This window comes from Pongo abelii, chromosome 3 (genome assembly GCF_028885655.2).
Source record: "Pongo abelii isolate AG06213 chromosome 3, NHGRI_mPonAbe1-v2.0_pri, whole genome shotgun sequence".
Lineage (NCBI taxonomy): Eukaryota > Metazoa > Chordata > Mammalia > Primates > Hominidae > Pongo > Pongo abelii.
In genome coordinates this window covers 31,966,256-31,980,958 of record NC_071988.2, presented here as the reverse complement: position 1 = coordinate 31,980,958, position 14,703 = coordinate 31,966,256, and the positions used below count along the sequence as shown (strand labels likewise).

At 32.6% G+C, this 14,703-nt stretch overlaps 1 long non-coding RNA gene across 1 annotated transcript in view; it reads left to right on the top strand.

Annotated features, from left to right (window-relative positions):
* LOC134761265 (uncharacterized) overlaps nt 1-1,696 on the top strand; it is a 48,108-nt gene extending 46,412 nt beyond the window's left edge. The window contains exon 3 of the long non-coding RNA XR_010139654.1: nt 1,346-1,696. This is a non-coding gene — a long non-coding RNA (uncharacterized LOC134761265). The remainder of the gene's footprint in view (nt 1-1,345) is intronic.
* The last annotated feature ends 13,007 nt before the right edge of the window (nt 1,697-14,703 follow it).

Here is a 14,703-nt window from a genome sequence, read left to right as displayed (position 1 = left end):
TTATAGAGAGTCTTTGTATGATGGCTCTCTCATATGCTGGTTTTAGTAGCAATGTGTTCAGTAAGTGAACAAGTTTACTATCTCCTGTGTGGTCTCTTAAACTTTATCTCATTCCTCATGCACTTATTTATTTATTTATTTATTTATTCATTTTCCTCCAGTATTTTATTTATTGGTTTGATGGTTCAGGCTTCAGACCAGTACGGGAGGTATTTTTGGGTAGTAATTAGCTGTGGCTAAAGCAGGCAGGTAAACACATTCCCAGCCTTGAAAGAGGTGGCTGTAGGAGCTCTCAGTGAGTTGCACTGAGGTCTTATCAGGGAGAAGGGTTGGAGCCACCTCAACTCCCATGGCATTCAGCAGGAAAGTTAGCCACCTATCAGACACACTCTTGTCTCAGTGCTGCAACTATTCAGATTAGAGTCAGATTGTGATTCTTTTTTAGAAGCCTGAACCTAGAGGGTGTTCTTTCGTGGGGATGCAGTAACTCTGTTTTCCAGAAAGTTTCATGTAGACTGATGGAATGACTTTCTAAATAAATTATACTTTGAGACAATAGGATCTTTATGTAAATAATTTCCATAATTTGTAGAACTAGAAATGTTACATATTAGATATACATAATATTTTAGATAGAAATAAATTTATCTATTATAAATTTGTATAAGCCTGTGATTGTAATCCAACAACTTTTGTAGGACATGTGCTCACGCTTAATACCTTCTTTAGTGAATGCTATATTCCTTAGCATAAGTTCTGCACTGCACATAATCTCTTAAATAATTAATTAATTTTTGGTTTAGATTAATTAAATTTACTGAGCAATCACTATGTACAGAGTATTAGGACTCCAGGTACAGGATATGAGTTTCTCAGCTGCTAATGTGTTCTGAACTTCCTAATTTGTTCCTGATATACATGATTTGCCCTCATGTAAGCCAGCTTTGGTTGACTTTGGCCTAAAGTAAAAGGTTGCCTTCATCAGTGTTGAAGGATTCACCAGCTGTCACTAATGTTTACTTCAGCATTTACCAAAGTTCTCTGTGCACTTTGGGGAAGCAGAAAGAGAACGTGTCAGTCTGTACATAAAATTTCAGAATTTTTAATAAATTTTAAAAAATGAAGGAGGTTTGTTTACTGCTGGTCATTTATCCATAACTATAACTACGCTATCTATCTATCTGTCTATCTATCTATAGCTGTAATTATAAATAATTATATTCATTCGGTACGTGTGTGTGTACATGTGTGCGTGCATGCTTATACATTTCCAGAAAACAGGTTGCAATACCTCTCAAACTATTATGAAAGTAAATGCTTTTTTTTTTTTATTCTTTCTGTGTAGTGTTGTGAAGAACTCTATGTTAGGAAATGCTGGCTTAGGTAAATAATTTCAAGAGGGCACAATAGCCTGAAGAACTTTCCTGCTTGTTGGTTCATTAATCCTGAACCTAGAAAACAGTCATGTGATCCGCACTCCAGCCTGGGTGACAGAGCAAGACTCCATCTCAAAAAAAAAGAAAACAGTCATGTGTATTTCACCTGATCCCCAGAGGCAACTTAAAATGAAGTACTACTGCTGCTATAACTAAGATTCCCTGAAGGCAATAAAAATAGCTGTCAATTCTGGTGTAATAACTGCTGTTATTGTCACCAAAATATTGTATTTCCATTGCTTAAATTACACTGTATTGAGAAAAAAATGTTTATTTCTGATATCTGGTTAATATATTTATTTACACCTATTCTTTTTTCTCAGTGGAGAATTCTCCACAATGAAAACACTTGAAAATTCTTAGTATTGAATATTATTATCCTTTTATTTCTTATGTCATAAAATATGTATTTTGTCCCTGAGTTAATGCTTATAAGAATAATATTTTGCTACTAAATACATATGAAAATATTTAACTGGGGATATAATTTTCTCTGCTGTTTTACATAGCGGCTTCACATTTGCATATATTTTGTCTGTTCAAGAAAAGTGAAACAAACCACCAAGAAATTATCTGATTTATTCATTCATTCAAATGGCAAAATAACCTATATAATTGCTATAAAATAAATTTGGTATATTAAATTTAAAATAAGTTGATTTTGATTATCCAGTGACAGTCCTGCTTTTGTCTGTCAGGTGAAGGACTGTCACAAAATATTTTCTTATATATTTCCCATAAATAGACTTTCTTTTGCTTCTTTGATAATTTTATGTTTTTATCTCTATTACTATTTATGTAACAAAATATATTTTGCCTATTCTTATATTCAGGGAAATATTGATTGTTAAAATAAACTGCAATTGTTTATCAGAGCAAATTGCAGTCTTAAAGTGGTGACTTGATACACATGGGTATTAATAATTACTTATTTAATTGCTGAACATTTCTTTCAAATAACGTATTTATCATTTATGTTCATAGATTCAGTACTTTAAAAGTGTAATATTCTCATTTTGTATATATGTATGACTACATATATGCATATATGTAATCTTGAAGATGTGTTTTATTTTTATGGTAGGCTTATTAAACAGGAAATTCTAATTTTACAGATTTTTTTTGTAATTAGGGATGAAGTTCTAGCTTTGCAATTATTTTCATGTATTTGTACATTTTTATAGCAATGATTCTATAATTTTATACTAATCTGTGTTAAGATTTCATAATCATCTCTTTGCTTACTGTACAATACTGTTTATAAAACAGTAGTACATGCTTAAAGGGCAATCAATTGAAGGCTTACTTCTCTGAGCCCTCCTCCAACTCTCAATCCTCTATCCTGCTCCACTTTCCAGAGCCTCCGTCTTCATTATCATGATATTTCACAGTTTTGGAAGCAAAAGTACCCATAGCTACCAAGCAAATCTTATGAGACTTTTTCCTTTGGTTAATCACGTAGCATTTCGTCTTCTATTCGCTGTACATTGCCACTTTTCCCATTTAGGCATCTGCTTGGCCATTCAAATTCGTCCTATGGTACAAGAGAGTTATTCATAATTCTATTTTTTTTCAAAAAAGCTATGTTTTATTCAATGAAACCAACAGTATTGGAGAAAAAATAAAGGTAAATCAAAAACATTTGTAGGAAGTTGCCAATTTGAATTGAGAATGAGTAAGCAAGTCAAACATGCTACAGGATTCATTGTGACCCCAAAATCACTCTTTCTTTTGAATAGGGAGGTCTAAATTATTATTATTATTTTCATTCTAAGAAACTACTTTCTAAAAATCTCCAGTTATGACCAGGCCTTCTAGACCATGGCAATTTTCCCATCATATTGATAAAAATGGCAGTCTAATTAGTTTGTTATATAATTTCAAACTTGGATTATATTACATTTAGTAGTCAGGAATGACTGAGCAACTATATTAACTCTAGATGCTTAGTTTACATCTTGGAATAAACCTACTAATTTTCTTTTCATCTTCTTTCTCTGATCTAGTCAGCCATCAAGTTCTACTTATATAGTGTCTGTCACAAACCAATCTTTTAAATTTCATATATGTATTCTCTACCTCCCTAAAACTATATTTGACATTTGTATAAAAATATTCACAGAGTGTGCCCCGATATATTGTCCTATTTAATGCTGTATTTGTAATATAGCTAAGAAGACAATATTATTACAATGGACAGTTTAAGTAATTTGATCACATACCTCCTGACAAACAGATGCTAATCATAAACCTTCAGATTCAAACTAAGGATGCTTCCAACAAATTAGCCTCACTAAAATTTGTGAGACTATATCATGCATATATAATATTAAAACTTATACTAAACACATGGGCAACATTATTCAATACATCACTCTACACAAATAAAATAATATCTTTACAATTAGCAGTTCTGCCAATTAAAAAATAATTTGAGAATATTTATATTAATGAATTGGGTAAAAATTAGTCTTCCAAAACTTTTCGGTAATCTTTACAAACATGATTTAAATATTTTGATATTGAATGATATTTAACTATTTCCCTATGCTGGACTTACTTTTATTCTATTTTTTGACATGGTTGATCTAAATTTCATGCATATGCTTTGTTTTATTTTTACTTTTTTATTTATGAAATTTGCCTACTTACAAAGAGTTTTATACTGCAGTGGTAGTTCATTTTTTTCCTTGTGTTTATCTTTGAAGAGAAAGCAAACATCCTACCTCTTTTATGACATAGCTCTTCGTTACACTTACTGTCTATTACTGTCTATTACACAAGCTTGTCCGACCCATAGCCCATGGGCCACAAGCACCCCAGGATGGCTTTGAATGCAGCCTAACACAAACTCGTAAATTTTCTTAAAACATTATGAGAATTTTTTGCAATTTTTTTTTTTTTTAGCTTGTCAGCTATCATTAGTGTTAGTGTATTTCATGTGTGGCCCAAGTGAATTCTGCTTCTTCCAGTGTGGCCTGCGGAAGTCAAAAGATTGGGCAACCGTGTTTTATGCAATAGGTCTTCCTGAACTTCATCTCTCCAGGTATCTGATAATCTTAATAATAACCTTGGAATTTATGGTATATCTAATGAAAAAAATCACATGGTAGAAAGCAAAAAATATTGATTAGTAATTAGTTTTGTGAACCCAAATCTATGACTCAAGATATTTTGAACTTTCAATAAATATTGCCATTTAGAAAAACATGGTCCGTTAATCTATTCATTAGGAAGCTACATTTTACTTTTCTCAGATGTCCTTTTTGAACTGTCTTCTGGGTTTCTGATTGAGTTTATTTTAGCTCTTACAGGATAAAAACAATGTGTTGTTTGCTCCTGGCCCTCATCCTTCAAGTGTCTTATCTCTTTGCAAGTCTATTGAGAATTGAGATTCTGGCATGTCAGAGCAAACTGTAGATAAACACAAATTTCTTTTTTTTAATTTTGAAGACATGAGCAACTAATAATACTGCCCAACATACACATTCCTCAAAAATCTATTAGCTTAAGAATTAGGAATGTTATGATGAGTATGAAATTTTCTTGTTTATTATATCAGTGATTGTTGTATCTTTTTTTTTTTATTTATATGTTATATCTTTATGCTCTTTGAAAATTCCGGCTGTGTTTTTGCTAAGATGATTACTATTTCAACAATGTCACTTAAGGTTAGTTTATGTTTGTTGAAAATTATATAATTGTTTCATAATGTTTGAAACTCCATCTATTTTTCTGAGAATGAGATATTAATAGTGTGTTCACTAATATAGCATATGATTTATAATTTTGCATTAAATCTCAAATTTCATAGTATATGAATTAAAGAAAGATGGGTAAGTTTAACAGGACTGAAACAAAGGAATCAGCATAGTTTTATATGACTTTTTGCAATATAATTTTCACTACTTTTTAAATTTTGACCATTTTAAGAAACATAATTTTCATATTTTTTATTTTAACCATTTTGATTATATTGGCACAAAACCAAGAAATCTAATTTTAGAACATTATAACATCAACTGAGTAAAATCTCTATAGTACAATATATCAATAAAAGTAATTTATTGTTAAAAATGCTGTATAGTCAAACACTTGATATGTCATGAATGTCTTTCTGGGGTACACATCTAAATGACAATTTTATAACATAAATAAATAAGCTATTAAAGTGTTTTTGTTACTTTTATAATGTGCTCGAATATCCCAGAATATTACCTTTCACTGTCATCCTAAAATTAACTAAAATTTAGTTTTAGCATACAATTTTGACAATATAGCACATCATTTTGAGTGTCTGTTTGAAACAGGAGTGTTGCCTTATCCCCATCACAGAGGGTGACAGGAGCGTAGCTCACTTCTTATGTGGTCCACTGCTCAAACTCCTAGGGGGAGCACACAGATAGGCAGTTGCAAAAGTCGTGGGAAGCATTTTTGGGCTGTGACCGCACTTGGCAGCGTCTAGGGGTGAGTGTTTACAACTCCCAAAGCCCAAGTGGGCGTGTGTTACAGTGTGCTCTTTCAGCTATGCGGTCTGCAGATGGCGTGTGTTAGCCCAATAGACTCTCTGCTTCGTCGCAACCACAGGGGCACCAGTGTGACAACCTGAATTCTTGCCCAGAGTACCTGAAGAATCAGATCACACGTGGGCTGGAAGGTTGAGTGCAAGGTTCATTGAATAGTGGAGGTGGCTTTCAGCGGCATGGATGGGGAGCCAGAAGCGGAGGATGGAGTGGGAAGGTGATCTTCTCCCGGAGTCCCGCCGCCCAGGGGCCGGACTCTTCTCTCCGACTGTCCCTGGCTGAATTCCCCTGGGGTCTGCGTCGTTCTGCCATTGCTGGTCGGCTGGTGTCTATGGTGTCTGCTAGTGTGCTCCCATTTTCCTCTTGACGCCCAGCCACTTGTGTCTGTGACCACTTACGGTCTCAGATTTCTATGGGCACAGAATGGGGGGCATGGCGGGCTAGAGTGATCTTGGAGAATGCAACATTGGGGCGTGAAAAGAGGAGTGCCTGTTCTCACTTAGGTTCCTGGGCACAGGCTAGAGAGTGGAGCCCTATCCAGGGTCCTTGCCTTTCTCTTCCCAGCACTTCCCTGCCCCCATCCTGTACCACACCCAACAAATCATTTAAAACACGTATTTGTGCAAAGCATCATGTATGGCACAGGAGGTATAATGAAGAATAAGGCAGTTTCTAGTTTCAATAAGCTCACCACGGATTTGAGTAAATCAATGTAAATCTCTAGTGTACAGGCAAGAAATAAATCAAAAGACTAACTTGTCAGAGCCGTTTTCCTTGAAAAAGAGCATTTGATTAATATTCAAACACTTTATTTTTCTTAATAATTTTGTCAAAATTATCAGTGGATGTATACAGACTGGAGGAAATAAAATATATGATGATCGTAGTCTTAAAATACGTGCTACAGAAACGAATTGGGTAAGCATGTTTTTGATCAAACCATTTGATTTAAATTTTGTATTTATTAAATTATTTTTTCTTTTAGCCAAGCAAGAATAAATATAACTTACAAAATCATAAGCATTTAAATATAATTATTCTGGATAAAAATATGAGGTAAACTGAAAAAATTAATTGATTATTTAATTAACTATAAATTATCAGAATCAAGAGAGATACAAAAGAAGCACATGTTACCTAGTTCGGCACAATATGTATCTTTTATGATGAAAAATAGTCTGAATATGAATTTACTGACCACTTAAGCAAAATGCAAAAAATAAAGTATGTTGACAGTATTAAACATTTAATACCTAACAGGATTTCAGGAAGATAATTCTTTTTCTCGTACTGACATTTTAGAAAAACTTTCCATATGTATGTGTGTGTGTGTGTGTGTAGAGATAGAGACAGCAATATCTTGAAGAACAATGCTGAAATGAATGTATTTTTTACTTTTATTTTAGCAGCCCTGTATTAGAAAGAGGGTAACTACTACTAAAAAAAAAATGTTTAAAATGATTCAGATTTGGAGAAGATAGAAATAATAACCCAATCAATAGTATAATCCTGTGGTGGACCACCTAGATCTTCCAATGAATATTAGACAAGTACAGAAATATATGTATTACTTATCTCTCAGTCAATCCTTTATGAGCATTACTTATTCATTATAACCTTACATTATGATTTGAGTATTTTAGGTTCTATTCCCTGGAAATAGCCTGGAGTACACTGACACTATTTGACTTCTCATAGCAAAAACCAATAGAGGAAAATTCTTACATATCAAAAAATCAATTGAGGTAATGTAACATATTTTCTTGAAAATTAAGGAACCTATTAAATTCAACTACAAAAGATTGTTGCGTAATATTTTAAGGATTAAAATTATGTGTGTATGTGCCTGTTGTGTGTGTGTAGCAGTAGTAGGTTTATGAACTTCAATGGAATGTGGCAGAAATGCAATATCTTTAGGCTATTTTTTTGCTGAATATTATTTAATCCATGAAACCATTTAAAAAATGTATATCTTAAAATCAGAATAATATACAGTTATAATGCCAGGCAACTTGGATGTTAGCATAAATTTGACAATAAACCAAATGATTTTTGTCACCCCCAAAATGTTCATCATCTCTGGAGGGCAGACATCTCACCTCCTGTAATACCTTTGTTTTTTGATAGAATGAAAAAAGAAAACTTTTTTTTTTCTTCCATGAGATGCTAGTTTTGGTTCTTTTAATAAACTCAAGTTATTAGATTTAAAGTTTCTATAACCTTTGTGGAAGTCAGTGTGGCAATTCCTCAGGGATCTAGAACTAGAAATACCATTTGACCCAGCCATCCCATTACTGGGTATATACCCAAAGGACTATAAATCATGCTGCTATAAAGACACATGCACACGTATGTTTATTGTGGCAGGATTCACGATAGCAAAGACTTGGAACCAAGCCAAATGTCCAAAAATGATAGACTGGATTAAGAAAAGGTGGCACATATACACCATGGAATACTATGCAGCCATAAAAAAGGATGAGTTCATGTCCTTTGTAGAGACATAGATGAAGCTGGAAACCATCATTCTCAGCAAACTATTGCAAGGACAAAAAACCAAACACCGCATGTTCTCACTCATAGGTGGGAATTGAACAGTGAGAACCCATGGACACAGGAAGGGGAACATCACACACTGGGGCCTGTTGTCGGGTCGGGGGAGGGGGAAGGGACAGCATTAGGAGATATACCTAATGTTAAATGACGAGTTAATGGGTGCAGCACACCAACATGGCACATGTATTCATATGTAACTAACCTGCACGTTGTGCACATGTACCCTAAAACTTAAAGTATAATAATAAAAAAAATGCACACACACAAACTCATTCTTTTAAAAAATATTTTCTAACAAGCAGAATTGACTTGATGTGTGATCTTGACTGAATGTCTGTGTCTCCAAAATTTTTATATTGAAACCTAATACCCAATGTGATACTATTAGGAGGTGGGGCTTTTGGTCAGTGATTAGGTCCTGAGGGGAACATTCATGAGTAGGACAAAGGGCCTTATAAAAGAGGCCTCTTAATGATCCTTTGTCCCTTTGTCATGTGAGGACACAGCTAGTGAAAATACATCATCTTTGAACTAGAAAATGAGTGCTCAGCAGACATTGAGTTTGCCAGATTGGATCATGAACTTCCCAGCTTCAAGAACTCTAAGAAAAAATATATATATCTGTTGTTTATAAGCCACCCTGTCTGTGGTACTTTGTTATAGAAGCCCAAATAGACTACGGCAATTATTAATGTTCTATTATAATTAATTGTAAATAAATGTGGTACCTAAAAAGGGATTTTTTTTTTAGTTTTGAAACTTAAATGTTATTTTTATATTGACAAATTATAGGTGTAATATGTTTATGGGGTACAAAGCGGTGTTATGATTTTTTATCATAATGTGGAATGGTGAAATTAAATTTATTACATACTCCTCACCTCAAATATTTAACAATTTGTGAATAAAACATTTGAAATTTTCTCTGAGTAAAATGTATATGTACAATACTCGACTATTAGCTATATTCACAATGCTGGATATTAATCTCAAATAAATGAAAAATTAAGAAATCAAATTTGAATTGCGTATGAATATGAACTTCACTTATTAGCGTACATCAAGATATAACAGATATTCAATATCACATTTATAAATCATACCTAATCGGCAAAAATGTCCCAAGTTTCCATGTGTGCCCTAGTTACAAATATGGTACGTGTAAAACAAATCGTTTTGTTTAAGACTACCACAAAAAGACTGATTATCAATGGCAATTTGGATAGTTTTTCAGTAGTGAATAATGGTTCATTGATTATATGGTAAGCAGAAGTAATGGTAGTTGTCAAATAGCCTGAAAAATACCACATTAATAAATGAATAAAGAAAGAATAAATAACTTCTTAGAAATTAAATGGTCTTAATCATGTGATTAGGATCAAGATTATATAAATTCTGTTTAAAGAGAGTAGTAAAGATACATAAAGAAATATAAAGTTCATCAATGTTTTACCTGTAAATTATTCTTAAGCTTCTTACTTTAACTTTTTATTTTTTAGCATTTTTTCTCTTTCTTCATTTCTGTGTATGGTGTAAATCTCTATGTTTGAGTATGTGTTTTTCCAAGTAGAAGTGGCTCTTGGTCTTGTAAGAGGTCTTGGCAGAGGGCAAGAAAACTTACAGTCTTCAACTCATTCACTATGTTGACTACAAGGATTAATCCAAGTTGTCTTGACCTTGGTTTTCTCAGCTGTACAACAAGAGATTTGTATTATGTAGCTTATAAAATCATTCTTACTTTTACAATTCTGTAATAATCTATGGATTTGTTTTCACTTCTTCACTTCTTTAAATATTATTCTTGAGAATCTCTAGTGGAAAGATTTTTTTTTTCTATTTTCAATCTCCTATTTTTGTTGTTGTTTTTACCCTAATTGTCTCAAACACTCAAATGTTGAATAATTAGTTGGTGGAATTTGATTAGGTTTGAGAAGAAATATGTTTCTCTTCTTTTTTATTATTTTTTAAATGTTAACTTCTTCCAGTGTCTCTGACAATCTTAATAACATGCATCTGTTACTACTTAGACATTATACTAGAGAAATAGCTACCATATTTTGAGTGCTAAATGACTTTCAACCACTGTGCAGGCACCTGTAAACCTAACGTATAATCCTTACAGCTGATCTGAAAGGGTGATATTCATTTACACTTCAGAAATTAAGAAATCAAGACAGGAAAGAGGGCAAAATTTTGCCCAGAGTCAGACATCATTAAGTTGCAGAAACTAATTTAAACTTAGGCCTGCATCATTCAAAAGTTATTTTTCTTTCTAGTATATCACAGGAATTAAAGAGTCACTATTAAAAATTAAATGTATAAATAGTCTTAAGGCATTTATTGAAGAATTTAAAGGCAAATCATTTACACTTATCAAATAGAACCAGTTTATTTGAATTTTTGGAGTCACAAAATAATTCCAAATGTGTCTTTCTGCCAGGCCAAACCCAGTTATAAGACACTTGAGAGCAGGAACCAGAGTGATCAGGGTGCTATCCTTCATTGTCAACACTCAGCCTACTAACTTTCATATGGAATCTTTCAATAACTAGTTGAATTAGACTGAATTAAGGAATATGCTAACTCCTTTTGTTTCTTAGGCATCTAAAACGTAGCTATTTAGGTAATTTTTTAAAAATCTTGACTAATGAAGATTTTTGTTACAATAAACTGTCAGTGACAAAAAATTAGATTAAGTTTATGGGATATAAAACCCAGCATTGCTGGGTGCGGTGGCTTACACCTGTAATTCCAGCACTTTGGGAGGCCGAGGTGGGTGGATTGCCTGAGGTCAGGAGTTCAAGACCAGCCTGACCAATATGGTGAAACCCCATCTCTACCAAAAATACAAAAGTTAGCTGGGCGTGGTGGCCTGTGATTGTAGTCCCAGCTACTCGGGAGGCTGAGGCAGGAGAATTGCTGGGACCCAGGAGGTGAAGGTTGCAGTGAGCCCAGATGGCGCCACTGCACTCCAGCCTGGGCAACAGAGTGATACTCCTTCTCAAAAACAAAACAAAACAAAACAAAACAAAAAAACAGCATTACTTGTACATGTTAATGGGCAAAGCTTTGGGAACTCTGGGTAGCAGTTTTCACATGTATTTTATGACATGGTGAACAAAATTATATCACAGCTATGTTTCCTATCTAAAAGTATGTGCTTTTAAACTACCTTTGAAATCAGTGACAATCTTGCAATAAACACAACAAAATCTGTAATACTTTCTTGAATGTATTATAATGGGAATCAGAGAAATGAACAAGATAATTTTTAATGTCTCTGAAAATTCTTACATTGAGTAACTCAAGGACATTGACTTATAATCTATGCAGCTTATTGTGAATCGTGACAAAAACGAAGTCATATTTAGCAATTAATGTCAGGGGCAGTGTGAAAATCGAGTTAATAAAGGTTACATAAGAAAAGTGCTTCTTTTCGAAAACAAAAACAAATTCAAAAATACGTAAATAAAATGTTTTTTTCAAAAGAGGATCTCTCAAAAGGGAAAAAATATAAAAAATAAGTTCATAAAATTCATAAATTTGAGGTCATTTTGAGAAAGTAGTCAATATAATAAATTAAATTTAATACTTGTGTAAAATATATTTAATTACAAATGATATAAATAGTAATTCAAGTTTCATATATTATTGTTTTCCAAAACATTAAATTATTGATTACTTTCTATTAGTAGCAAATTTTTTGTCTATTTGTGACTAAAAATAAACAAAGGATTCTGGAAGAAAATAAGCCATTCTTGAAAACAAAATCAAATAGAAATTAGTAATGTATTATTTTGCAAATTAATACAAAAGAAAGTTATTTGGTGGAATAAGAGGGGAAAATCCCACTGACACATTGTATTTTATTCATTCATTTGCCTTCAAGACTGCAGTGAGTTATGATCGAATCGCTGCACTGCAGCCTGGGTGACAGAGTGAGACTCTGTCTCAAAAAAAATAAAAATAAGCATTTGCCATTTGACAACTATTTTAACAATACCTTGAGATACATTGTGTTGAAGATTGATGGTCTCTGTTCTCTGGGTCTGTGTCACAAAAGCTCTAGATAATACTGCTTTCAAAATAAAGGATTGCGGTAGTGGAGTCTTCAGGAAAGCTTTGCTTCCTTCACTGCAACTGTAAAGAAGGTCACTAACAGGGACTTGGGATGAAGGAGGAGTTATTGGATACATGGTGGAAGAGAAGAATTGAAAGAGTAAAGGGAAGAATAATCTTATTTCTGAGCAACATCAAGTACCTTCTTCAAATAAATGATCTTTAGTTTAAAATGAGACCCATACAGTGGATGTGTGTCTTTCTCCAGCCATGTTCAGCAGCAGTAGGCAGAGAGTTAACTTTTAAAGGGATTAGAGTTTAGACAAGTAAGGAGCAAGATATCAGAGGACATGTGAAACAAAGTGAATTTAATGACTGATCATGAACTAGAATAATAGAAGGAGGTGGAGAGTTGAATGTTTTAAGCAGATTATGAGTGAGGAAATTGAAAGTACTGTAGGAAAAAGTATGGGCTACGACTAATAGTAGGTAGCTGAAGTGAGGGTAAAGACAAGCTTATTGGAGGAGAAAAAGAAAAAGAACTAACAAGTCAGGTAATTGAATGATCCTCCTTCAAAGATTTTGAAGTCAACAATATTTCAATAAAATTCTACATTATTTTAATTACAAATGCCAAAAATCAAATCTCTCATGCCTAATTTTAGTTGTATCAACTTTATATTAAAATAGCCACCTAAGTTTTGAAATATAATATTGTATGCATGTTGTCTTTTAGAAAACTTCAATATAACTTCTTATAAAAACTATTGGCCATGTTTTGCTATAAGTATACATCATATTGGATCAAATTCTAGAACATAAAACTTCTTCATTTCTTCTAACATCTTAACTAATATCCTAGCACTAGAAAACAATGATGTCTAGTAGAAATAAGTGATAACATATATAATTTTAAATTTTCTACTAGGCATATTTAGAGACAGAAAAAGTAATAGTTAATAATTAACCTTATAATATATTTATTTAGCCCAATATATCCAAAATATTATCCTTTCGGTATGTAATCAATATAAAAATTGTTAATGAAATGAAATAGTTTACATTTTTCCTTTGATATTCTGTGCATATTTTATACTTATAGCACATCTTAATTTGGACTAAACCATTTGAAGAGTTCAATAGCCACATGACTGACTATAGGTTATAGTAATGAATAGGGCAAGTCTAAAGTTATATTTCACATTATTTTATCAACAGCATAGGTCTAAAGTCATGTTTGCTATTACTTTATCAAACTAATTTGATATTGTTATAAAATACTATATCACCATAAAAGTTTTATTTTTTCTTTGATATTTTTACTGATTATTAGAACATATTATTATTCAAAGAAAAGAAAAAGGAAGAGAGAGAGAAACATCATATGGTACAAACTGCAAGCTGCTGAATTAAAAGTATTGGTTTATTCATAGCTTGATTTGGTGAGTTTCTATAATACCTTAATTATGTCAATAGTTCATCCCACTAGAAGTAGTTTCATGTATTCTAATCTTTTGGACTCCTACCGATGAAATAATAATGGCTTTGTTTCTCTGCATCTTTTCATTTATGGTATTGGTTTCTTGGTTTTTTGACTCAATATAAACTGGAAAATACTATGAAGAGTATTCAATAGAAATTAACTGTCAACTAGGTATGTTCCAATTTAGTCATTAAATGTATATTGTCTGTGTAAAAAGCATCCCTTGATTTCAAATTGTTAAATGTTAATTCAGGTGGTTATTTTTAGGGAACATTGGTTCTGTACTTTTTAATTTGGTTGCGAATTGAATAAATGGCCTTTCCACTTTTGCCTCTGGTTTGAGTCTTAAAGTGCTACATAAATGGTGTAAGCCACCTTCATTCAGCTCAGTCACACTATGTTATTTCAATTGCATATGATAATTGTATTTTTCCAGTGTACTTATTTCCAGGGGCCTAGATCCTTTACTTGAGGCAAGTTATTCGTGAAAGAGCCTCTTTAAGGTTAACTGCTATTTTTACTGTTTAAATATTCTCAGTCTTTTATTCTTAAACCCAGAAAATTACTCTTTGTCTTCAAACTTCACTCTTCCAAGTATAGGTATCTATAGAGGCATGATGGATTTTTCAGTTTAGATAACATCATT